The 25,783-nt window shown below is 37.0% G+C and overlaps 1 long non-coding RNA gene across 1 annotated transcript; it reads left to right on the forward strand.

The window, feature by feature from the left end:
• Positions 1–905: 905 nt before the first annotated feature.
• On the forward strand, positions 906–25,515 carry LOC104140170 (uncharacterized). The gene is made up of 4 exons (XR_693237.2): positions 906–991; positions 15,445–15,504; positions 22,930–23,069; positions 25,378–25,515. It is a non-coding gene; the product is annotated as an uncharacterized lncRNA (long non-coding RNA).
• The last annotated feature ends 268 nt before the right edge of the window (positions 25,516–25,783 follow it).

Consider the following 25,783-nt stretch of genomic DNA (forward strand, 5'->3'; position numbering starts at 1 on the left):
AGTTTGAACAGAAGCATATATAATTCTTTCATCCCTTGTACCATGTATTTTCTCTAGTGGGCAATCACAGCCTGTTTTCTTCTACTTTTATGTTCAGCAGCTGGCCCTGATGGGACTCCAGCTGCGCAGTGTAAGTGTAACACAGAAGCCTTGGAATGATTTATGCTTAAACCAAATTATCTTGTTGACTAAGTAGCATAAGTGGTGTACATAGTGCACTGTGGCAGTGACTAGAATCACATGAAGATTGTGAATGGAGAACCTCGTCTTCCAGTATAAAAAAACTGGCTTCCTGAGAGACCATCCTTCCTGACCTTATAAGCCACATAAGAAAATCCTCACATGGCCAAGAGCCACAAAACGCACACCACATGCCTCATGGCTGAGAGTAGGAGAAACTCCAAGAGCAGTTCAGAGGACTAGAGATGACTAGCTCCCAGCACTGCTGTGTGGGTTGGGAATGGATCTGTAGCTGGGTGTCAACCTCAGCAGCTACTGCTGATTCTCTTCTTTCCATAGACAGAAATGCATGATTTCCAGCAACTGTCAGAGGCTGATTCCCCTCTACAACAGTTCAAGTGTAGGCATGACTCTTGAGATGCTCAGAAGCCACATGAGACGAAAAGTTGAAAGGCTGCCATGCTTACTGCAATCACTGGATCAGATTCATATGGACAAATATTCCTAAAACTTCTCAGAAAAAAAAAAGCAATGTGTGAAAATTAGTGCTGAATACAAACAAGAAGTTATCTGTGCATTGAAAAGTGCTCTTAAAATCTACCACTGCTGAAACCCAACGCACCACCTTTTTTTACTAATGGTAATTATTAGCTGTCTTTTCAATTTCTTTAATCACTTTTGACATTTCCAAAATTTCTCAGAAATGTTTTTTATCTTGTTTTTAGTACCAATGATTTACAGGCAGATGTTACCAGCTTCAAAAGTTATTGGAGAACAGAAACAGAAGATTTGATTCAAACTTTAATAACTGGTAAGGAACGTTTACATAATTGCAACACTTGTGATACAATGTACACTAGGTTTAATATGCTTATATAACTTTTTTTGCCATTTACTTTTGGTCATGGAAATGTAGGTGGGAACATAAAAGAAATATAAGAAATGAAAATATGGCAAAGCTTGGGAAAACTCATGGACATTGCAGTTTATGGGCAGATAGAAAAAAGTCTTATGTTGTGTTACCTAGGAAACTTAGTATCAGGAGCAGATACCAAGAAGCAGCAAAAAGCTGGGCTGTTCTTGTGGCAGGAACCTAAGAGCTTGGGGACACAGTGCATGAATATTAAAATGTTCTATATTCTCTTTTTAACATATTGCATTTTAAGAGAATTAATTCAGTTTAATTAAGAAGTAGTAACAAGGTCTGTTATGGCAATACATTTCATACCAGCAGAACATAAGAACCACCATAACAGGCTAGAGTTACAAACAGGTATCCTGTCTCAACTACTGGCCGGTAGCTCCTATGTAGGAAGGAGTCTAAGAAACCACATATAGGCAGAGGAATCCTATTCCAGTCCAGGGCCTCTTAAGTTAGAATTTGTCTTTAGACTATCATGTTTAAAAACCATGGAAGAGTGATAGTGAAACTATCCTATGTGCACTTGTCTGGTCAGTTTAAGGCATTTATGCTTTTTTCTTCCGCAACATCTTATGGAAATTATTTCCTTTATTTGTGGGTTTATCAGGTGAAAAAAACCCTTCTTTTTGTACCTCCTCCTATATCAACCTGCCTACTTGCCAAAGAAGCTCCAGCCTTTCTATCATATTGTATGATATGGATCTCATTGTAAGACTGGTATCTCAAATTAGAAGCAAGTTTGCAAAATAATAAATATACAATAGAGGAAAATAACTAAAAGCTGTTCTTTAATTTGCAGTAGAAAGTCTTTTCTAAGATGTGATTTGCCATTAGTTACTTTTCAACAATGTTATATTTGGGATAAAAATCTCAATTTAGATGCAAATACTGAATTTAGTGTGAGAAAGTATCAATGATAGGGTTTTATGCAAATATAGATGCAAACAGACCTCATTTTGTCATGTTTCAGTTATATATTCAAATATATATATCCTATTTGACTGGACAGATAACTTGTCAATCACACGGTACACAGAAATGAAAAAGGTCTTTTATATGTCTATAGTTTGGTAATTTAGCTGGCTTCAACAGTCCTGAACCTGATGAAAACAGGTAGAGGCTGCTGTGGGGTTAGAAGAATAGCTCTTCTTTAGTTTTCTGATTAGAGTTTAAAACAACTTAATGAAGAATCTGATTGATTTTTGAGGAAGGAAGGATTTATCATTCCATTTTGTAATTAGCTTTTCCACTCTTTTATTTATTTATTAAATGAAGGAGAAAAAGGATAGTGTAGTTACCAGAGTATAATGTAGGCATGTGCAAGCTAGTTTAAAATTCGAATTGTTCATTTTCTGTAGAAAATGCAACCAGTGATTGTTCTGGAAAAGCATTAAAAGTGTATTTTGCAATTGAAAGCCTAAACTAACTTTATTCCTGCCCAGCTGCAGCTGCTAATCCTCTCCTCTCTTCCCCACCCTGGTCTTCTTGCTCTGTACACTTTCCTTTCCCACTCAGCCCCCCACATAATTTCCTCTGCCCCACTACTACCTGAGCCAGAGCCCACAGTATAACTCTGGAAGTAGAGAGGCTGGGTCCTAAAAGTATCCAAACAAGACAAAAAGAATCAAGGAAATGGAAAGATCCCATACTTCAGCACGTTCTCTCAATCCCTGAACATACTTTTCTCCTGCCTCTCCCCTTTGCTCCTGCATATTTTAAACCTATCACTTTTTGTTAAACCATAAACTAATTAGCATCAGTACCTTAAACTAACTGGTCTGGACAACTGAGCAGTCAAGCTTTGTTACAGACCTCATAGCAAAATACAGACTATCCCTGAGAAACTCTGCTAAGTTCTGTGGTGCAACACCTTAGCGCCTACCAGGCAGAGTGCTTCATGGCTGACCTAGTTGAAACAGTAGTAACTGTCTAGTAAGAATACCTGAGGAATTTAGTTTATTATCCTGGTTCTGTCCTCTGTGTTCAAATGACTATCATCTTCTGTAAACTTTCATATTTTAGTTTTTGCAGACTTCCAATTTACCAAAGAAACTTCAGCCTTTCTATCATATTGTGTACTCCCACCGTTCTCTATGGCTATTCTCTATGGCCGTAGAAATCCCAAAGTGTTGGGGATTATATAGCAAGAGTCTTGCCCTATACAGTTAAGCTCTAAGTTTCAAGAATCCTTTCCTTTTCGTTCTTCTATCTGCTGCAGCTTTTCTGGCACATTGCCAGTCTATAATTCAGTCAGCACATTTTCATAATTGTGAATGCTTCTTTTCTACCTTTATCTAATCTCTTTTTGTTTATGGCTTATTGCCTTAAATTCCTAGATGCAACATGCAATTATCTGCTTTATACTGGCGATACTCATGTTGAAAAACCCTGAAGTTATTCTCTAGGGGACAGACACGCTAGCATTATATTACTTGAAGGATGGTAACAACTTTAAATGAAATTACATGCCTTGAGGGGAAATATAAATGTAAGAGAGGGGGAGTACTTCATTATAACTCCTTCAAACTGCTAAAGTAAAATGCAAGTCATTGCAAAGTCCAATATCAAAAAATCTCTTGGATATACCAAAGAATTCTGTTATACACAAGCCAGTAATACGGGGAAGATATTAGAGAGGTATACTGGGAGGGATAAAAATAAGTTAATAATAATTTCCCAAATAATCTCAGGCTTTTGACCAGCAGTGAGATTCCTTCATCCTCAATAATAGCGTATCAATTCTTTTTTGTTGAAATTGTAAATTTACTGCAGTTCCTTGATGAGCTGGCATGAACGAGTATCCATTTCTAAACTATTGCACATCTTGGAAAAAATTGTAGTTTGCTGTTTTACTCATTCTTTCCCTCTCTATCGTGTCTTCTATTTGCTAACTATACTACTGTCATAAAGAAATACTGTAAAAAGGCTTAAATAACTACACAAGCCATATGTATAAAAGCACTGGAGCTTTTGTGCCAGATACAGAATACTGTTACTACTATTATTAATATGTATGAAAATTACTCTGGTTCTTCTATTACATATCTAGAGAATAGCATCATAAAACCCAGGCATGTTAAAGCAATAAAACAAAGAATATGTCAGTACAGAGTAGATCAAACAGCTGAACTTTTCCATTTCACCTCTGCCATAGACATCCTACTGGACTTAAGCAAAGGTCTTCCTGCCTCTGTATCTCTATCTATAAAAGGCAGTGTTAATACTTTCCTTGATGGATGTCAGAAAGAGTAGGTTATTAATATTTATAAAACATTTTCAAATTGTTGTATGGAAAAAGCTAAACAAATGCAAATAACATGCAGAATAAGCATATTTTAATTATTTCTATCCTTGGTCCTAAAAGTCTAATTTTCATATTATTTTTACAGATTGCCATGATTACTTGATATTTTTCTGTTTTCTATCCTTTTTCTCCCACCCCCATTTTGTACTTCGTATTTTGAATTTCAATATCTGTTGCTATGACAACGCCACGATCTGACTGGTGCTGCCTTCTTCAGACCCTTTTCAAGTCTGTGCTGTGCTATTTAAAACTACATATTTTGTATTTAAGGTGTCTGGAGATTTCCTGAGAATATCCTGACAGGGTTTTCCCTACCAGAAGCTATGGTGCAGATGTGCATTTCTAAATCCTCATACTTACTATTGATTTTCTCTTCTTATGTACATTACTTTGAATAATTGCCTCTCTGAGGCACAGTGGCTACATAGAGGGTGGTGCGGCTAGCGGTGGGAAACGTATCAGTTCTTCCGTAAGTATATATATGTATTTTTATATTTACATATGTATATACACATATACAAATATGCTGGCACACGTGTGCATTCACACATGCCCAATTTATTCCTCAGTCATACACAAAGCTGGAATCCACCACTGAACTTTTCAGAGAGAATCCATACTTGGACACTTAGCCACATCAACATCAGGAAAAGAAAAAGAGCCAGTAAGTTCTCTTTAATTTTACAAAGTCATAAAGAAAAACTCAGGAGACATAAGGAAAGCTTACCAAATATTTGGGGGAATTGAAAGTGTGATTTCATTCTTAAAAGGAGCTAGTGGTGCTTGCTAATGCCTGAACAGAAAACAAACATATAATGGAGAAGCCAGTAATAACTGGTAGGTAAGCACAAGCATTAACATCTCTGACTTCATAAGGTGATTTAAATTCCTGATAAACTTAAACTTACTGCTCTTATCCTTAATTAGAGTCACAGGCTGCAACCTAAAAGATAATCATGGATATGCAGCTCAACTCTTTGAACAGACACAGCTGTAATCTAAATGTGGGATCTAAATGATGCCCTATGTCAACTAGTGATAATGAAAGGGACACAAGCTCCCAGAAGCCCCACAGATATGTTCCTGAGCACTTAGACCAGTTTAAAATCAGTTACGAAGCTTATGCAAAGTCATTACAAACATCGGGCTCCGGTTCCTAACATGACAAGCCCCAGTTTTATCCTATGCATGAAATGGCATTCCAGATTGACACGCTTGGTTTTGAGTTTCCTACCTCTAGCTCTATAGAGCAAGATTTCTAATCCCTAATATTCTGTTCCAGACTAGTGAAAAATTGAACAATCTATTGCGAAAATGTGTTTCAAGTTCCCCCTTAGTTGCTTAAGAGCTAGCTATTACTCTTAAGCTTGAAGAGTAGGAATCTCAGCTGTTAGTCTCCTTGAAAAATCAAAGGATTTCTGTCTTGCTATTTAGTTAACAGTACCAGAGCAAGGTGTGAATGTATATGATTCACACAGTAAAGAAAACCACCTTGAAACAGTTCAGCAGGGTTAAGGCAAATTAACTTTCTAACTGCAAGAACGCGTGACAATCATATGTTCTTCTATCTAAGTAAAAGCACACCAAGGTTTCTGTTGATGCTTTCTCTCAGACTGGTGTGTCATGATATGAAGTCTTTGGTGACAATACCTTAAATCAGTATTGCTGCCTCTATCCCCACTTCCACTATGATATATTCATCCGCTCAGTCTTCAGCATGCCGTTCCCTCACTTTTGCCAGCAGAAGTGTTTACACAGCTGTTCTGTGAAGTAGGTAAAGGAAATGATCTATCTTTAAAAAGTCTTGCTATTGTTAATTTTAAATATACTCAACATATATACATTTTTATATATTTCTTGCTGGGGCTTTTTTAAAATGAGATATTGTTTCTCTATCTGGTTAACATCACAGCGGTGCAACTGGTTGGGCCAGCACAGCTCAACAACATAAGGCTAAGAGTGACCAGCCAGGGAAAAGGGAGGAGGGTGGCAATACCTTAATCTGCCATTGCCACCAAAGACTTCAGTTCCAAACAGCAACCAGAGATTACCTCTTTGGTGTGGTCATAGTAGCTTTCCAATCCTGGGATAGGAAATCTTCCCCTTTTTCAGTATATTTGGTGATGGCCTTATCTACTCTGAGGAGGAGATAATAGTAGTAGACTAGTTTATATGCTTAACATATATAACATAAAAACGGTTTGCAGGGTTACATTGTGAACAAAATTTGTAAATGTAAATAAAAACCTGCAAACAAACAAAATCTTTAGGGTAACACTTATTAATCCATGGTCTAGAAGTTGAGCTTTTGCCGTGGGACAACAGCATTACTCTCAGAACGAGTTAATGATTTAGTCCATCTGCACAGGTTATGATTGTACCTACTGTTGTGAAGGGTACTAGTCTTTCTAAAGTGTAGGCAGCAGTAGGAGATAGTTCTTCAGGAAAAGGTAAAGATCAACATCTTGATTACCTTAAAAAAATCCACGAGAAAGAAGACAGGAAGCAGAAGGGAGTGTTTATAAAGATTTTACATTTCTTAGATCTTCCTTTAGGCAAAGGCCTAAAAGATGAAGAGTTTATATAAACTAGTATCCACAGCGAAAAGTCTGCATAAGTGACTTCACATCTTTATAGGTGAATGTTGCAGAGAGGTGTTTCTTGGAGTTAACTTGTCAGTAGACTTAACTCTGTTTCTCTAAATCTCTCTCTAGACTTAACAATCAAGTTACACATACTTGGGTTGTGTAATTAAAGTGATGTCAAGAGTAATTTCAGTGTAAAGACTATAAATGTTTTCCTCAGTTTTGCATTTCTGTACTGCAGAGGGTTTTTTTTTGGATAAGGTATGAATTGATTGATACTTTAAAGTTTTGGTTTTGCTATCTTGATGCAAATTGAGGAAAGAATAAAAGTGTTACTGAGGCCAGAAACATCCTGTTAAAATCCCATGCTTTTCTCATAACAGAACTATCTTATCTGGCAGTATCCTTTAGTAATTATTAGTCAGAGAATCTGGAGGGACACCATGTCTTTGCAAACCACAAAACTGGAAAACTTGGGAAGAGACAACATTGTGGAGCTCCCAAGGCAAAAATGTCAATTTTATCTTTGTTTACTTTGAAGCTTTTGCAGAGAGACACAGGAGCTTTCTTTAGAAGGTCTGTAAAATGTAATTTCTTCATAGCAGAAACTGCTTTCGATTTTTGGGCCTCAATGCCCTGAGATATTTTACACGTTGTTACTGTTCCTGAAATATAGTGTGTATTTCACAACTAAAATTATCTTTTAGGTATTACACAGCCCAGCAATAATAAGTAGGCACAAAGAGCTACCTGTCAGACATAGCTTCCTTGCTCCCAGAGTCTTTCCCAAAAGATCTTCCAACTCTACAGCAGCTCACAAATCCTTGCATAGAAATACCAGTTAGTCAGAGTTCTGTAAATAAACATATATGTACATCAACAAAACGATTCCTTTAGACAGTGAATTAAGAAAAAAAAAGAGAGAATCAATAGGTTTCTCAGATTTTAATAAAAACTTTGCTACTACTACATGTTATTAGGGAAATTATAACAAGCTGACTCGCTCGTAGCCCTGGAAATTAAGCTGGTGCTTCCTGGTGTACCTAACATGTTGGTGTCACAGGACATTCAATGACTATTCAGCAGGCTGTACCACTTTTATGCAGTTTAGATAGTCCCATGGCAGGTCTGCACAATCTTTTAAGGATGAGTGAGTACACACACACACTTTTTTCGCGAGTCCTTTAAGTCCTTTGGTCAGTGAATCACACTGAAACTGGCAGTACGATCTACAAATGAGAGTCTGATGCAACAATGACCACTATTCCACACAGTGGGAAGCTTTTCCTGTAAGGTACTGATCTCTATAGATTGAAACCATGTTTTGACATCAGTGCAGTAGGCGCATGTCCAACAGCCAACATTATGAATTCCACAGCGTGAAGTAGTAGACACCAAATGAAAAACAGGCAGATATCCATCCTCCAGCTTTGAACACCTCTAGGTGAAGCTGTAACAAACTGATGAGTAGCTTTTGCTTCTTTGCCCTTGTCTAATCAGCTATAGTAAATCAATTGTGCCCTCTAGAATCCAAAGCCAGGATAAGACAAGCTGCTGGCTTACTTCTACCTCATTATTTAAATAAGAAAATCAGCAAAAGGTATTTCAAAGGAAATGTTTACCAAAAGTATTATTTACTTTGTTTCATAAGTATTAATATCATCTCTATTTCTATCCCTATTGTATATAATTGTAAACAATATTTCTTGTAAAATATATATTTTTTTCTGTTCTAATATTCCAGGATTATGTTGATACAGTTTTAATAGAAACAGCACTCAAATTGTTAATGTATGTGCACAGAATAAAATGTCTGTGGTTTATCAGCATTCCTTACCTACTATTAAATGTGAAATTACAGAAATTGCTTGGCTAGCTTATATTAACTATCTGGAACAGTGTTTGTACTTAGCTAAAAAGGAATTTTCTGCACCTTGGTATACTTCATTATGATTCTTTTAGATATAAATCAAGCTAGCACATTTCAAGGCACATTCTATTTGTTTCATCTCTGTCTTTTTTTGTATAATGTACAAATGCAAGGACATGCCTAACTTTGAAAAGAGTGAATCAGTAACAATTGATCTTGCTACATTATGGAGAAGTTACTTATTGCTGAAGAATATAAGTGGGACTTATAGTAAGATATATAATCCAAGATTTCCATTGGCACTTTGTGTATGGATCATCCAGATAAATACTTGTGAGTATCAATTCCTCATATTATTATTCTGTCTTAGTACAAGACAGGGCAGTATTATTATCTTGGACCTTCCCTACAATAATTAGGAGAGCTATGAACCACACAGGTATTTGTCACCATGTATAAATTCTAGATGCCTAGTTCTCAAACTGAAACCAGAGTACCAAGTTAAGCCCCTATATTTAAGCATTTTAGTAGACGAGAAGGGAGAGCTAGTCCCCTCAAAGTGTAGTAGCCAGCCATCAGGGCGCCATGAGGCCAGCACCTTCCAAGGGGCTGGTATAGGTGGGGGCTCCTGGTGGCAGCAGGATAGGGCCTGGCTGCCCAGGCCCATCCCGCTACCCCACAAGGGAGTGGGACAGCTGGTGGCAGCCCTAGCCCTGGCCATCGGGCACCGCTGCAGGGACGGGGATGGGCAGAGATGAGGCTGGGCGGTTGCCCGTGGCTTGGGGTTGGGGTCGGAATCAGGGAGGCTCATGGCTTGGCAGGGGCAGGGCTGTGGTGGGGCTGGAGCCCAGCACCACTGCAGCATCACAGGGCAGGGACTGACGGCCCTGGGCTGGGCTGAAATGGGGGCCTGGGGCTGGACAGGAGGGGAAGGCCCAGTGGTGTAGGCAAGAACAGGGAGGTCAGTCAGTGCCCTTAAGGCCTGGACACCAGGTTACCAAGAAGTGATATATAAGGGAAATGGAGATAGAAACTACAGGAAATGAGGAAATACTAAACAGAAGGGTGAGTTTAAAATCCAGCCCTCAGAGGTTTGGGTCACTAACTGTAGCTACAAGGAGACACCTTTATAAGATCAGGAATCATAAACCTTTCAGTTTACTGCCTGTGGTGTCCATTTTGGAGAAAGTAACATACCTCGCTCCATTTGCTGACAGTACCTGACACAAAGCTATGCTTCCTCTAGTTCCTCCCTCTCTCTCTGGGCCAATTTTCTTTGTTTTCTAGCAGCAAAGGAAGGATAACTGAATAATTCAGGTTGGTTGGGACGTCAGGAGGTTGCTCATGTAGCTCCCTGCTCACAGCAGGGTCAGCACTGAATTAAGACAAGGTTGCCTGGGGCATTGTCCAGCCAGGCCTTGAAAACCTCAACCTGTTTGGGTAACCTGTTCTTCCACTTCACTAGGGAGGAAAGTTTTTCCTTATATGCAGTGTGAATCTCTTGTGTTTCAACTTATGCCCGTTATCTCTTGTCCTCCCTCCATACCTTGCTGTGAAGAGCCTGTCTCTGTCTTCTCTGTGACCTCTTTTTAGATGCTGGAAGGCTGCTATTACATCTCCCTGAAGCCTAGTCCTCTCCTCTTCCTCTTCCCTTCCCCTGTCTCCTTCCTTGCTCCCCCCACCGGAGATAGGCCCCTGTGGCACTCTGCTTGTCATCGGCCTCCAGGTAGAATATGACTCATTAACTGCTACCCTCTGAGCCTGATCATTCAACCAGATTTTTACCCATCTAGTTGTCTAACATAACTTCCTAGGCTGGATACAAGAATATTACGGGAGAGGGTGCTCAAAACTCTGCCAAGGTTGAGGTAAACGGTATTCACTGCTCTCCCCTCATCCGCAAATCCAGTCATTTTATCATAGAAGGCAGTAAGGCTTCAATGAGTTTATGCTAAGATAGGTCTTTGTATGCATTTAAGCAAAATGTGCACTAAATTCTTCCCTTCCCTGTAATTCTGTTTTTCTCTGTAATACAGAAAACATTTGTACAACTTGAAGTATAAGCACTAATATTTGAATCTTCTCTGTTTTTTTTTGCTCTTCAGCTTTTTAAAACAATAACGCTATCTCTAAAAATGTTTCTCACATTCATCTAGAAATGCTATATGAATGCTTAGTAGTCCAGTTTCAAATCTGCGCATAGCCAGCTGTCACAAGATCAGGGAATCCAGTATAACTTCAGTGCATGCTGCGGAGTCATGTCCATTGCTAGATCTAAATTGACTTGATAGTTTATAAGAGATGTAGTTATCATCAGATCTGGGAATAAATCCTTTGTTGCTTTCATCTTGAATCATACCACTTATTTGGTACTAGTTGGCTTCCATAGATAGTGGATATTGAGTCCCACCGATGAGTAAGCTGAAAAGTTGAAAACAATGACTAAACAAGCTGAAAACATTCTCTGTTGGGAAAGTCTGTAACATTTCTCCAGAAGACCTGCAAAGTTTTGTAGCATATTCGTTTGATTTTTATTTCTTTCTCTTTCCTGCTATTCCTGGAAGAAACTGGTAGTCAGCTATAACTGAAAATTACTATCTGGTGAGCTGGACTAAAAATAATCAGACTCATAAGTGTTTTTCCGACCTCTAACCTAATAAATTGAGTGTGAGTATAGATTTAATAGGCAGTAAGAGCATAAAACTGTAAAACAGTCACCAGCCTAGACTTCTATCAAAGTCCAAATGTTCACCTCCTAAATTACTTCTTTTGATTTAATTGAAAGTCATTTTTTAAAATTTTGGCATAAAACCATCTACAGTTTTATAAAAAAAAGAAACAGAAGATTAAATTTAGCTTAGATGAAATTTAGCTTAGAATTCACCTTTTATTTTAGTAGGATAAATGTCCCGTATTCCAACTGTGCGTTAAATTTTTTAGCTTTCTTCATAAGTTCCTGGGTAATAGCCATGACTTCTTGCATAAATCTCTGATTAAGACTGCATAAATCATGAAGTGCTTCCTAGAGTACTTTTAAGACTGGAATGCCTAGTAATAAAATCTCTTCAATTTATATATAGCACTAATCATCCCCCAGAAACAAAAATGCTGTAAAAACTGTGCACTCAGTCTTCTATTCCACACTGATGCTAATAGTAATGCAGTCCAGATCTGTAGGTCAAAGGTTACTTTTATAGCTCCCTAATGCTAAAGCTACTAAACTCTTAGGCTATGCCTAAGCTAGTAATTTAAACAATGCCCAAGGAACATTCTTACACACTGCAATGTGACTGTATTTTGTTGAACTGCTAAAATGATCTCTCCTCCCCATATTTTTTGGCCCATGCCTAGAAGTGTCCAAAATTATTTTTGGGCATGAGCTGAGAATAATAATGTTTGGGGGCCTTTCCCTCTTTTAACAGATAGTTTGCTTGCAGCCCCTCTTTTGGAGACCTAGGGACTACTAGAATAGCTGCAATCATTCTGTGCCAGTTGGCCTCAATTATCAGGAACATTTCCCTGGCGCATTTAATTTACTGGTATAGATGAAGCCTCTGACTATACTTAGCATCAGGTGCAATAGCCCCCACGGTGATTCAGATGTGTAGGGAAGGAAAAAGGTAAGAGAAATTCCCATTCACATGCTTCTTGTAAAAGGGGTACTGATTTGTGAAGAGACGTGGAACTTAGTCCTTGTCACAGTGATCAGTGCAGGCTAGCAAAAAGCACTTCCCAAATACTGGTTCCCTAAATATATCCCAGGCTGTGGGTCCCTTAAGACTTACCTACATTCCACTTTATTATTATTTGCTGCTACTACAGCAGCTGATGAACATAAGCATGTCAGCATCGTTCAGACAGCAGAAATTGTCTTGTCCAAAGTTGACGGTATATCCTTATATTAAATATTACATAAAACATTAGTCATATAGAAACAATATCATGCTCAGGATCTCTGATGTGTTACAGATTTTCTGCTGAGGGCACATAATATTAATAGAGATGACAGAAATGATCATAAACTGCTTTGCCTGGGCATAGCTGAGTCGGCAGGGTTTCCCCTCTATCCCCCATCTGCTAATGAGCCTTCTGGGTCACAGTCCCAAAGGACTGCTCCAACAGCCAGTGGCTGAAGTACATAAGTATTCTTGTCAAGTCTTTTTTTTCCATGGCCATCTGCTGGGACTGTTGAGAAGGATGTCATAGCACTGGTTAGGACAAATTTAAGGTTTCTTTATGCTGCCAGGTCATCTTAACACTGCATAGGATCTGGTTCTAGAAGTTTTTCCTGTATTACGCCTGAAGAACAGAGGTCTATAATAAGAAATTGTTTAATCTGTACTTGCACGGAGCTGTTTTTTAAGTGACCAGTAAGATTTTACTGTTCTATCAGAATGTGATGTCCTTGCTGGAATTGGCCGTGTGAGAAATAAAAAAAAAGGTTATTCTTATCTTCTGAGACAAGAGGAATAAAATGAGTATGAAATGAAATGTTATCAGAGATTTTGCATGCGACATTTTGTATCTGACATCAGAAACATCTTTAAAGTGAAATTGTGATGATCAGAGACTTATGTCAAGGATGAAGGAATATTTTGCTACTGTAATTCATTTTCTGTTTTCCTGGGCAGACTGATGACTTAACATACCACAGACTTATTTCTGTTGCTTTGTGTTGGTATTAATTCCCAGCTGGTGACATATCGGGAATATATCATTCCGTTCATTGTTTTGGATGCTCTTACGAAAATCCTTTTTTCTGATTAATTTCCTACTCTACTGGATTTTTTTTGTTACTTTACTTCTTCCAAACCTGATATTTGAACTAAATTCCCACCGATTTTGTTTGACCTGTTATGGTAATGTTGGTTTACAGTCTTACTGTAACTGATAGTGTTGTACGGTTCCTTGAGGATTTTTAGATTTTCTGCAATACCTCAATTTTTTTAAAGAAAAATACTTTTCATCCATTGTTACCACAATATATATTGTTTTCTATAGATGTAGGTGCATCTGAAAAATTTGTATTTCTTTGATTTATAGTTTCAGGATAGTGTACCTCATGTTACATTTCAGAAAACAAATTAGAAAATTCTTCCTTGGATACCAGCTGTAATCTGACAGATTTAAATAGATGCTATTGTTGATCTCTAGGAAAGGATGCATCCTACTAGAATAAATATATAATCTAGGTGCTGTTCCACAGAATCATCATATGAATCACATACAGTATCTTATGACACTTTGTAAGCATTAGAAATAACAATAAGAAATTCTGCTCCGAAACATTTTATGTATGTTCTGCTTCACTGGTAGTACAATGCTAACAGGCTTGTAACCTGCTATACAAGAACCTCACGTACAGGAATTCTGATCAAGCAATTTTCTATCCATCTCAGAATGGTGTATTTTAAAACAACAAATAAATATAGTAGCTTTAAGTTTCACACAAACAAACTACAACATAGGATGTATTAGAAAGAACTGGCAATACATGAGCCCTTTTGAAATCACTATGCTATTGGATTATTTGAAAATATATAATGTAATTTTATATCAGTGCCCCGGGATGCTAGAATATCTGGCCTTTATTTATTTGGTTCTGTGGCTTTTAGGAAGCTTTATGATGGAAGAATCCAGTCCTTGAATCCTAATTGATGAAGACCCTCAGTAATTCCATGGAGACCCCCTTTTAAGCATGCCCAAGGTACCCAAAAATAGTCCATGGCTAATCTTTAAAAAGCAAGAATAATTAGGTGAAGAAAAATATCACTTAGGAAAGCTTGATACGATTGGTCTCCTCCAGACCACTAACTCACTGAAACACTATCATTCTGCAACATTATACAACACAAACATGCAAATGTTCTGCAGAAGCACTGACGGGCAAGAGGAAGTGATTGGAGACATTTTCTTTATCATAATGACCTTCTATAAGAATTACCTGATCTATGACTTAACTGTTCATAAGACTTAAATTGTATGTTAGCTGACTTACAGCTAAATTTGTTTATATCTTTTCTTTATATCTTTATTTCTTTTCTTTATCTATGCATAAAACTTCAGAACACTTTAAATATAAGTAATTTTTTTTAAATTTGCATTGTTCTATCTTTATGGAAAGATGAGACAAAGAAAGATTTGCTACAGATAAATTGCTTAATGGATCAGCCTTTAATTTAGTTAAAATAAATCTAATACATTGATTTATTTGTACTATCTGAGTAAACATTTTTCTGGTTTGAAAGAGCAAGTGCTATGAGGTTGGAGATGGTGTGCTCTAGCTAAGATGCACAATAAAAGACCAGATCTTATTTTATATATAAAATGTAGACGCAGACTAAATGATGGAATTGTGTGCAGCATCTTAATAGTAGGCTTATTTCCATGAGGTTCATGAGAAACTTTATATAACTTTAGTAAAGTATAGTAAGATTTATTTTACTGCAATGTAGAGTAGGGATTGCAGGACATTGGTAACAGGGTCCTAAAAACTTCCACCATTCCCATTCAATTCCAGATAACTTTTAGTGGCTAAAATTTTTAATGAATTATTTTGGTGATATTCTTATGTCCTATACAGAGGTCCACGTAGCAGAAGATGCTTTTTCTGACTGATGGAGAGGCTTGGAACTGAATGAGTGTAAGTACCATTTTTTCCTCAGGAAAGATAGCCTAGATGTTAGTCACGTATGCTTATCAACTAGCTGGCATAATACTACATTCATATTTATGATACGTTATTTTAGTGGCTTAAGATAGAATTTTCACTGTCTTCCAGTAGACTTTGAAATCACAAAATATATATGAAAATTTTTAGAAAAGATAAAATTTTAGAAAAAGATAGATTTTTAGAAAGAGACATATATTAACATATGAATATTTAATAACATCCAGTAAGAAACTGGAGGAAACATTCTCAATATGAAATACAGATAAAATTCTGTGGTGGTATGCAAGTAAAGATGCGCACCAGAGAAGGTGACAGCACAGAGGTGGAGCTGGGAGGAAGGAATGAAAGAACATGAATGCTACATTTGTATGCCATTGATTTGTAAACATTTATTGAATGACCACTCAAACTAACTGGCAGACAAGAGAATAAAATTACATGCTGTACATACTCTGAGCTTCCCCACTCTGTTTCACTTGACCTATGTTTAAGATCTTCTGGGATGAGAGGACTGTCCAGTCTTCATGTATGGTTGGTGCTTGCTCCCTCTGCTGAGGCCGGCTAAGCTGCTTTGTGTATTTAGCTGAGTAATGTAGACTCTGAAAGACAAACTTAGGCTACTTCCTTTCGTAATAGTTCATTACCGGTTCTAAACAGGGCTAAGATACCAAAGAGTTCACCAAGGCCTCATAAACTTAGGGTACATTTGAATATTTGAAATTGAAAGTTTACTTGTCATAAGAGTTTGGCTTTTGATTAAAATGTAACAAAACAGGAATTAATAACTAGATTCATACTTGGTCAGATGTCTGCTTCTGACACTCAGCTGGAATGTGATGAATTGCCCAATTTAGAAGGAAGACAGAGTTTGAACAAAATGTGACCTCTTAATATTTGTACAACCATAAAAGATGGTGTGAAGGAAAGCAGTGAATGCTGCATCACTGTGCTTGAGATGAGGAATTTAATTTCCAATATTCCATTCCTTTGTCTTGAAAGCTGTTTTCCTACATTCTAATCTCATCATCAGGGCTTTTTCATTTGGTTGACAGGCTTGGTCATCGTTTTTTGAAAGGCAGATAATTTCTACCAGCAGGAGAGCAAGATCTAGGTGAAAAAGAGATCAGAGATATTGACAGAATATTTTTTAGACATCCTATTCTTTGCTTCCCGGATACCAGGTTATACAGAACAATTACAGTAAGTGCAGCAGGTCTTATTAGTGAAATTTGTGGCCCAAACACCGCAGAAATTGGCATTATAGTAGGGACTAGTGTTTCTACTGAGGTCTCTCAAACCTCCTTTTCCCCTTTGCCCAAGATGAAAAAACTTTGTCAACAACAATCAGATTTGAATAGCTGCCACAGAACTGTGTTAAAAGGATTATGCCTTTTGTTATGCTTAACTGACCACAAGGGTTATCTGAAGTACTGAGGCATGCTGAAGCTCATCCACTGCGTGTAAAAACTTCTTGAAGCTCCTTGGCAAACATCTACCAAAAATCTGAAATTTTTGTCTATCTCTCTAAAGCATTACAGTTATCTAAAGGAGAGGACTTTTAAAAATTCTTTGGAAGTCTAAAACCCATTGTCAAGGCAATAAAGATAATTTATGAGAACTCCCAACTCTATTATGGTAAATGGTGCCTTGAAAAGTCAATGGTATGCATGATGGCTTCTTAGACCCATCTGTTTGTTCCACTCAGACTCTTTTCTCAAGCTTTACAAATACTGCTGATCTTATGTTTACGGATGATGTCATTCTGTCTGATTCTAACCTCACTTCTGGAAAGATGTCCAGTGATTCAGTGAAAGTTAATATACTGTCCTAAATTAGGAATATTGTTCTACTAGATATCTTTCAAAAACTGAATGTTTCTTTGGTAAAGTGAAACAGACTTCCTTACATTCACCCTTATCTTACAGCATGTGTTATAGTTTTAACATATATAATTTTGTCCTTGCAAGGTTATTGTCGCATTTTGTGTTCATGTAAGTCCTGTCAACGTGGGAAAAGCATACAGATGGAAAGGCATTAAACTTGGCAACCACCAGGTGCCAACTGCAGTAGTGTTAATTCGTTATGACTAATAACTTGATATTTATGACCTCTAAATAGTTTTCATGCTGATGAATTAAATTCCTTTCCCCTATAACTATATTTTAAATATTTCTAAATTTTAACCTTTACATCTATCCCTAAATAGAAAGAAAGCCTGAAAGGCTCAAATACATCAATTACAATATATCTTACCACTGATAAGCTTTACCTATTTAATACTTTATCCACTTAATTATCTACTTCATATGCTATACCTTTACCAATAGCAACTTCATTGTTATATGAAGTTGTGCTCAAAATTGTAACACTGCTATAAGATTACTTGTATCTAAAACACCAACAATTTAACATCCTTTGACTATGCTTTTTGTTTCACAAGTATAAGAAGTTAATATTAAGATTATTAAGTACTGTATGTGGAAAATTGAGCCTCAGGTTTATTTTTTTTGTGTGTAAAAAAACAGTATTCTGCAAAACTGAGGATAAATATAAAAGCTGTAGAAAAAAAATCATTAAAAATACTTCCCTGTATCTCTTTATTTTGCTGAATTCTTGAGGATAGCTCTTCCTGCTTCTAGAGAATTTTTTGAGAGTAAGAAAAAGAAAGAGAAGAAAGAGTAAGAAAAAGAAAAAGAACAGGTTGCCCAGAGAGGTAGTGGAATCTCCTTCGCTGGAGATATTCAAAACCTGTCTGGATGTGATCCTGGGCAATATGCTCTAGGTGACCCTGCTTGAGCAGGGAGGTTGGACTACATGATCTCCAGAGGTCCCTTCCAACCTAAACGATTCTGTGATTCTGTGATTCTGTGATTCTGTGAAAATGGAAATGTATTTCTAATGAAACATAGTCCCATATATCTAAGAAGTATTGTCAGTCCATTTCTTATTAAAAGCTTTCTGTGAAGCAAGAGGATATTGTCTAGAGGACCACTAAAAACCTGGAGAATTTGATGACTGACTTACTAAGGGATGAGGCAGCAACCCAGATTTAAGAAAATCAGAGCAATGTAAACAGAATTAGAAAGGTAACATTCTGAAGGCAAAACCAAACTGTCAATGTGAATTTTTTATCTATAGTTTTATACTCGTAAACATTGTAAACAGTTCAATTAAGAGATTTTTAATGGAATAAGACGCTGATTTAGTTTGGCATAGTTCAATCTGAGGTAGGATTTATATTCTTCACATAATTCATCCAATAGATTTTAAATTTCATTCATATAACGTGGATTACTTTGACACGTTTAACTTTTCCTGCGATTCTCTTAACAGCAATTGATTTTATAGATCACAATCACAAAATTTCTCAATTGTCTCTAGAAGAACCCCACCGCATTCCAGAAAAGGTATCAAATTGATTTAAGAGAGGTGAGAAAAGGAGTGCAGCAAGTCTATTGAATCAAGGGATCAGTTGTAACGTTGGAGGAAACTGTAGCTGCTGTCATTGTATCTCAGTGCAAAGAGTTGAGGTAGACAGAACTCTTTTAAGCTTTTTCCATACGATCGTAAAAAGTACATTGAGAAAAAATGGGATGAATTTAAAGCCAAGTACTCAAATATTGGAACTGCCAGAATTTGGATTACCCACATACCCTTCTTTTCCCACCATCTTCTAGTATGCATTATGATCCTGGTTTTAATCAACTGATCACATCACTGTTCCCCCCCCCCCCCCCCCCCCCGCAGGACTCTTGTCTCCTGCTGTGCACAATTTATACATAATGCTCACTGAATGAGCAACTATTCATCATTTTGTTTCTTTGTTGTTATTCAGTGTATGGTCCCATGCCACATTTTTAAGTTCTGTTCTGAAGACAGAATTTTTAATTTCCTCACGGGCTTTTCTATGGTGCTCATCACTATAGTGTCTGAGTGCTTTACGAATCTTAATGAATTCATCTTTGCAGCACTTCTGTGTTTTGAAGAGGAATTATTATTCTAATTTGACAGAGAGAGAACTGAGAATAAATTAGAAAATATCAACTATTTTTGACAGTCAATTTGAGGTGCTTAGGAGCTGATTTTTCAGATTGGTTTGTATTATATAATATAGTACACATTTAGTGCTCAATTCCTGATGAGTATGTTGCAGATGCAAGTACTTAAGATTTTCAAATCACAAGGGCCTGGAGGTGCAAGAATGAGGAACACAGAAAAATTCTGTTTTAAGTGATTCATTGAGACTCACACAGGCGATCTGTAGCAGAGAGAGGGATATAATCTACTTATTCAGGGCACTGCTCAATTCCTCTGAATGTTTAAACCATCCTTTCTTTTCATATAATTTCTACCTCATCCACTGCTGCACATCTTCCAACTTCTGGTAAAAATTATTTTGTAGGGATTATATAGCCTCTTACTCTGTATGATTCTCATTTGTCCTCAGAGCAAGACTGTCCAGAGGGCACTGAATGAGAAAAGTGTAAAGAAATTTCATGTATAAAAAAATTTCCAAATTACAGTGCAAAGACACACTGGGGAATGTACTGAGTTTGTACAGAATACCTCAGTGATGCTTTAGACTGTATTTTTGCATGTGATCTCCTGTCTTTAAAAAAGCAAACCAAAGCGATGAATTGTGTGTCACCACACAGATAGTCTTTGGTTCATGCAGATCCTTTACACAGCTCAGATCAGTCACTTGAGCTGAGGGAGTAGGCTCTTTATATTGACCGACAACGAAGAGGATTTGAAAGGGATTTGCTGATAGCTCAGAAATTATGAGATTTGGGAATTTTAAGTTTTAATCTAATATCTGAAGGAGATTGTGCTACTGTGAGCTTCTACCCTTTTGGCACGTTTTACTTTCTCTGGTGCTTTCCCTCCAGTCTATGCCAGATCCAGTTTTGTTGCTTCATTCCCTTTCTGAGTCCTTAATGTAGTCTTCACTTTCTCTAGGCGCCCCTTTTACTTTTTATCACAGTTCTAGCCATTTTGTTCAATATGTGCTCCCCTTTAAGCTTCCTAATCAAGTCTCAGGCTTCACAGGAAAACTTCATTATAAAGAATGGCTTGCAAAATATCCTTCAGTGCAATATTATAATGGTATTGCTTTTTGAATGATTTCTATATGTTCACAAGCCCAATTGTTATATTCCTGGTTAACCAATTCTAATTCAAAATACTATTATTTCTATGCTATCTTAGCTTATTCCTTCTATTGATAAACTACAAAAAAGAAACATGCATAAAATACTGGAAAAATTGTATTTGTCTGTGCCATGAATTCCGTGTGTGGTCTGGGCAAAACACATAGGTTCTCTGTGACTTTCTACTCCATGGACAAAATAGGGATAGCAGTATTTCCATTCTTTTACCTACCATTTTCCTTGCCCATGTCTAACATGTACTTGCTTAACTTTATTACTGTGCTTAATTCCACTGATTTTCACAGGGCCGGACACTGAAGCTGTATGGCTTTTTTGCCCCTTTGCAGTGCTTGTGTAATGGGATGCTGATCTCAGCTGGAGCTTTTAAATGTTATTATAATTCCAGTAAATAACAGCAGAATGGCAATAATAATTATATAGCACACTAAACATATATGGTGCTATGCAAAAGAACAGCCATAGCAAAATTACCTTTCGAACTTCCTGCATAGGACAATATGCAGCGATTGAGCTCAAAACCTATTTGATATACAGGTCATGATGTAAGTGTATTTTAAGAATTTATTGTGTTTATTTTAGAAGGAGAATATTGTATTTATTTTAGAAGAACGAATCTGATATTGATTCTGACTATGTCACAGTACTATAGGAGCAGCAGAACTCATAGACAAATGTGACTCTTAAAGAACATGAAAATAAAAAGTTTGTTCAAAGGAAGCAAGCAGTTTAGGAGTAATGTGGAGGAAATATACTCCTCTGAGTATATTTCAGATACAGAAGAAAACTACTCCTCTGAAACTATGTAAAGAAGACTTTTAGTTTTGAAAAAAAGAAGAAAATTAGTGAAAGTAATTTAAGAGTTAGGATGGATATTTTTGCCATGGTTGCCACCATATCTTGCAGATGTTCATTATGGGTATTTATTATTGCTGATATTTTAAAGAGAACTCATTGAGAAATCCAGCTGTCTCCATTGTAGTGCTAGTGTGTTTCAGTATCAAAAAGCGAATGGTTTTGGTTGGCGGTGAGCATATCAACAACAGCAGCAGCATGGTGAAACACTGTAAATCATTTAGCATAGGTAGGCCTGGCAGGGAAGTAAAGAATATAGTGAAAAGTAGCACACAGGAATGTTTCTTTTCCACTGCTTATTCAGTGGTCTGTTGTTGGTTTTATTTTGGCTGGAGGATGGAAGCTGATTACACTAACCTATACATAGTAAGAAATAAGATGTGGAAGATGCTTCTGAGAAACCGCTCAGGCTACAGCAATTTTATCTTATCATCACTGGCTGCACAGATGTAGTTTGTCTTCCAACATAAGCTGTTAAACTCAATAATCCTATTACAGTAATGAAGTAGAGTGCAAGAATCCGCCAAAGCAGAAAAGAGCCAAAACTAAATTAAATACATTTTGAGACATCAAAATATCCTTTAAAAATCTGCTTTATACAGAGACTGGGATTTCTGCATATATTTTTGTTATTGAATAAGTGAATAATCATTAAATGATTTTTAGTTATTCTACCCTGAAGGATAATTTATGAGATTCTACAACATGGTCCTGCTCAATATAAGTATCAGGCAATTGCAGTTAGGGAGTGTGAGAAACATTTTCAGGAAGAGAGCATGTGCTCATCTTGTATGTGCACAGGCAGATCACACTGCACAGGCACTGTGATCAAGCATCTCATTAAGAGCTTGCTTGAGACTGTGGCGTGGTTGAGAGCAAATTGATTAAAGTTCAGGCTGGATATTAGTATTAAGATGATGAGACCAGGGGAAGCAACCAGAGGATATGGAAGAGATTGCATCAGCCCTTTGATTGAAGATGTGCATCCATCAGTTGTGACTTCAGTTGACTTCCTAATTAGAGCTCATCTTACTAGATTTCCTACTGCTTTTCAATCATCATGTAGCTGTAAGGATCTGGGTGGCAATTTATCTATTTTTAAACTTGGAGCAGGTCAAAATACTCCAATGAATGCTACCACCTGGAACTGTAAACTGATGCAGAATTAAGCTGCCTATTTGTAGAGCACAGAATCTTACTGTGAACACTTACTAGAAGTTTTTGGGCTTGTTTTCTGCTAGATCTGGGTAGGGTATGCTGTGCTCGTTTGAGCTGAGGGTATGGATCTCTAAAGGTAAAATAGCAGTGGATCTGACATCTTGAGAGGTTACATAATGGTTAATTGTAATTGATATTCAACTTGTTTCTCTAGCTTGTGAAACCAGAATTAAGGAGAATGGGAGGTACTCCAAGCACAGGACCTGTGGACAAATCACCTACAGATTCTATAAAATGGAAATAATGTTACTTGTTGTGGTACTCTTAAACAACTTCAAAATCTTCAAATGGAAGGTACTGTGAATTTGCTAGGTTTGATTTTATTATAAACAGAGGTATTGTCAGAATGATATTTTCTATGGAGCTACTTGATTATATAACTCAGTGAGAACTTTCCAGTTTCTCCCTCATCTGCACTAGGACTATTTTGGGTGGGGAGTGGGGAACAACAGACTCTTTAGGTCTTCTGTTTGACCGGGTACATATTGTGGCACTCTTGAGAGCATATTGATGAGAGGTTAGGATGGATATCGGTTCTATGATGGTGAGAATAGGGTAGGGGAGGCAATCTGAGAATATATTGCGATATGTTTAACAAAAGTTGTAGGCATTTAATAATCATCTACTTTTAGTTCCGGAGCTATAATGTTCCCAAACCCTTCCCTGTCTAAGCACTAGTAATATGTGTGGCTGTACAGTGAACAGTAATAAGGGACAAATCTGGCTGAAAATGCATCTTTTTTTCTGGGTGAGTTTTCAGTTACATCAGTTCCTTGTTCTTGCTCCTCACATAGCTGTAGCAATGCTGGCACCTGTATGAAGAAAAGGTTGGAGACAAATGATGACATGGACTTGTGATTCTAAAAGAACAGTAGAATTGTAATCTTAGTGACTTTCACTAGTAATCTATACTTTTCCACTTTAAAATGTCTGAGCCAGAAGGAAACATTTTAATGCTTTTGTTAGATTTTTTTAATTTATTTTTCATAGGTGAATGACAAGTTTTTAAACTAGTCAAAACAAGAACACAGAGGTAAAATGTCCTTGAAAATATTAGAAACATGAAACTCCCTCTTAAAAAATAAAGAATAGTTCATTTCAAACTCATTACCCTAGAAAGGAAGAAGGAAATCTCACTGTATCGGTAGTAGAGAAAATGCTGATCCCTGAGTTTATAAACTTTGCCTCCCATCCCCTGCAAGCAAGTATCTCAGTCTTTAAGTGATTGGCCTGTAAAGAGTAAATTACATTGAAATTTCTGATTACCTTTTATAGCTTATATTCATTTTTTACTCCACTGTTACTGTGCTCCTAAAGTCTTTCCTTACACTGACTAGACGCATTTTTCTCATGTATTTCTTGTAGCAGAGACTAGTGCATGTTATTAGCTATTTTAAGTTACTTTGCGGTTCTAAAAATAAATATAAAAGGCACTCAGATTAAGTCAGCAGCCCCATCTTTAAACTCTTTAATATTTTCCTGTGACTGATAGCTGGACTTACACTAGGTGTGTGGGATTGCCTTGTTTAATTAGATAATATGAAAGTATTCAGCTGGGTGTGAGCAGAGATTGCTGTGATATGTGATAAAGCTTAAGGAGGGAGTGCTTCAGGGAGAAATCAGAGAGGGGATGCCAGGACAGTTCAATACAGAAAAAGGTTTGCAGGTCAATATATTCTTTAATGCTATTTACTGTACAGTTCACTGAAGATGATTCTGGAATGGCTGATGGTTTAACATTGACTGGTTAAAACTGGCTACATTTCTCATTTACTGCAAATGGTGACATTCGTAATGCAAGATGGCCAGTCTGGCAGTTTTCCATCCTTCAAAAAAAATCTTCTGAATGAAGAAGAAATACTTGGCTCTATTATATAATTTCACATTGACTTTTTTCTTTAAAAATTCTGTGTTCTGGCCATCTGGCTCCTTCTCACTTCCTTTGGCTCTGGTATTGAAGCCAAGCAAGATAGACTGTTGAAAAGACCAATATTATTTAGCACATCATTGACTCTCCAAGACATTCATACTCAAGTTTCTCACTCTTCTGATAGTCTTTATTGCAAACAAAAGAGGATGGAAGATACTGCCTGTGAATTTATTTAGTATTTATTTGCTGAGAGTGGAATATTCAAACTTTCACAATGTGGGAGCCTGAATCTCTTTTCAAAAAATGATCCAACACTTAAACCAGGTCACCAAAGCCATGTATAGCCCAGATCCAGAAGAAGAGATAAGCTCCTAACACCTGGTTAGGGCCTCAACTTCATATAAATTTCCTTCATTAGATATTAGGAGCCTAAATATTCTGTCGCTTCTGTGCCTAAGTATCTAATGATAAAAATAGGCACCAACTCCTACTTTTAAAAATATTTATATAGAGTATGTACTTAAGTCTATAATCTTCCATCTATTAACAAAATCTGTTGGGATGATTCATGCGACTTGAAGATGAAAATTGTTGTCATAATCTATTTGGAAGATGTTGACTGTTCAGAAAGAAATAAAAAGTGGTATTCTATGTCAAAATTGACATTACATGCTTTGAGTCACTTACGACTGGGAAACAAATTGTCTTGAATGCATATGGTCTACTTTCTAGGCAAAGAACGTACCAGTGTCTTTTATACATCATATAAAAGCCGTATATCACTAAACATCATTCAAGAACTGGGTGAGTAGCTCATTGCACGACAATATATAATATGTATGGTGAGAAAACATAAGTTGTCATGGGGAATGTCAGTCTGCATGATATATGGCACAGGCCTTTTCTACCAGTACTACAAAACGATTGAGAACTTAAATAATCGTAAAGAATAATGTCTTGAGCTTCATCCAAAAATGGGGTAGAGGTCCTATGTTAGAAATAATTTTGGTATGTGATATGTTTATTTGTGGTAAACTATAAGTTTAGAACGGAAAGTTAATATTTGCTTCCCTAGAGGTTTGTGGGGACCCATGGTGAGACTAAGCAGCCCCAGGGTGGCCGGGACAAGAAACTCCAC

Source organism: Struthio camelus, chromosome W (assembly GCF_040807025.1).
Source record: "Struthio camelus isolate bStrCam1 chromosome W, bStrCam1.hap1, whole genome shotgun sequence".
Classification (NCBI taxonomy): Eukaryota; Metazoa; Chordata; class Aves; order Struthioniformes; family Struthionidae; genus Struthio; species Struthio camelus.